Below are 2,500 nucleotides of genomic sequence, written 5' to 3'. Positions count from 1 at the left end.
TTCATATACAACCGATACCTAGCAAATGTTTGATGCGTGGCTTTTTACGTTAATTAACCTTTAACCTTTCACAACGCCTGGCATATTACTGTTCTGTTTTATTTTCAACCATCGGTTTACTATAACTATATCTATTTTAGAAATACCACACAACTGACACTATCATGGAATTGAAATAATAATAATAATAATAATGATAATAATAAAACATAAGAAAACAATGTTGATATCGCCAGGAAAAAATGTAACAAGTATATAGTATCAAATTATATGAAATCTCTTTCAAAATACAAAACTAAAAAGATCCAACAGATCCTGGAGAGGATCAAAACAAAAAAAAATAAAGAAATCAAATCATGTTTTTTTTTTCTTTTTTTTTTTTTTTTTTTCTTTTTTTTTTTTCCTCTCACGGAGAATGAAAAAGTTTTGGTTTTGGGGGAGAGCTGTGAAAGTGAATAATTGCTGAGATTAAATTTAACTTTTTTCTTAACTCGTATTCTTGACTCTGTATCTTTATGAAAATATATCTGTATTTTAGCGGTTTTCATTTGAGCGAGAGACCTTAACCAAGATTTCTTGTAATAGCATTGAATGTGTAAATTGTGTTCCAGATCAACTTGGTAAAAGAACAATTCCTAAATAAAAAACAAATAAAAAAAATGTTGAATAGCGAAACCGGGCGTTCTGTTTTTTTTTTTTGTTTTTTGTTTGTTTGTTTTTAGCATAACTTACATAGGTGTAACTTGTAGCTTAGCACAAAACTTTAAACTTACATTACCCATTGGAGATAACAACCTGCCATTCAGGGTTGTAGAGGAAAACTACACATACCTGGATTTGAACAAACAACCACTACTTCATATTGTTTACGAGATCCTAAAGAAAATGGAAAACTTAAAAAGTAACAACAACACTACCGATAAATGTTTCGAGAGAAGGAAAGGCGAATAGATTCCTGCGTGTTGCACAAGTGGTAAGGAGTTGCAAGGGAAGAGAAGTGTCGAGGTGGCCTGCAGTAGCAAACGCCTTGAATGCTAATGAAATGAAGGAACGGGAACGGAAACCCTGAACAAGGACTTCCCACCTCCCACCCCTCAGCCCCCCCCCCACCCCCCTTTTTTCCGCACAAGGACCTCCCAGCCCCCCACCCCCCACCCCTTTTTTTTTTTCTTCTTTTTTTTGCAAGGATAAGGATAAGCCAGATTTGCGGAGCAGGGGTTTCACACTGCAATAACATCATAATCATCAAAATGATAATTGTGAGATGGTGATGATAATCATAATAGTGATGTTTACTAATTATGATGAGGGTAATGACAGCAAAAACAAAAAAACAGTGCGTGATGATAATGAGGATAAAGATAATGATAGTGATGATAATGACAAGGATAATGATGATGATTATGATGATGATTATGATAATGATGATAATGACAAGGATAATGATGATTATGATAATGATAATGATGATGATGATGATGATGATGGTGACTATGATGATGGTGATAATGCTAATGATGATGCAATTGGTACAAAAGGCCTACACTAAGGATTTCCTTTTTTAATAGACCCACATTTTTTCAATTATTTCGCTCACAAATTCCTGGTAATATTACTCCTCGATAACACCGAGGTTCAAAGATTTTCATATCCACTCACACACACACACATACACACACACACACACATATATATATACGTATATAGATAGATAGAGAGGGGGGGGAAGAGAGAGAGGGAAGGAGAGAAAGAGAGAGAGAGAAGGGGGGGGGGAGAGAGAGAGAGAGAGAGAGAGAGAGAGTTTGATACACCTTCCTCCTTTTTCTCCATGTCACACTTTTATTCCTTTCCTCAGGCAGCACGTCTACCGACTCCACTAATTCAGCTTTCCTCACGAATTACCCATAACCTCTCTCAATACTCTCTCCCTTTTGCCTCTCACCACTTTTTTCCCTCCTCCTAGCATTCCTCCTCCTGCAAGACATTTTTTTTCCATTTTCCCTCTTTCTTTCTCCTCTTTTCACGTCCCTCTCCGTACTCCTCCGCCTTCTCTTTCCTTTGCCTGCTCCTTTTTTGCTCCTTCTCCGTCCCCCCTACCCCTCTCTCCTCTTTCTTTCTCCCCCCCTCCCCGTCCTTCTCCTCTCCCTCCCTCCTCCTTCACCTCCCCGCCCTCCTCCTTCCTCCATCCCCCGTTCTCCACCTACCTTCTTCTTAGTCAAAAAGTGATCCTTTTCTTACGCATCTTAATGTCTTAAAAGGCAACCTTCCTACCCCTTCAACTAACGTCACCAAGATTTTTAATTAAGCTAAAGTCAGGATGCGTAAAAAGCTTGAAAATTATCAGGAAAACTCATTAGCGAAATTGCAGCTTCAAGCTTTTTAAGTTAAGGGTCAGTAGGTTTTTCTTCCGCGCATGTTTCTTCCTTTTAATATAATCAAGAAAAAAAAACATAGGCCACCAAATGAGCCTAAAGGCTTTGAGAGTCCCGGGAAGTCACCC

Source organism: Penaeus japonicus, unplaced genomic scaffold (genome assembly GCF_977035675.1).
Source record: "Penaeus japonicus unplaced genomic scaffold, GWHDUDI00000001_assembly GWHDUDI00000012, whole genome shotgun sequence".
Taxonomy (NCBI): domain Eukaryota; kingdom Metazoa; phylum Arthropoda; class Malacostraca; order Decapoda; family Penaeidae; genus Penaeus; species Penaeus japonicus.
The sequence above is the reverse complement of the archived record's forward strand: the minus strand, read 5'-3'. Positions refer to the sequence as shown.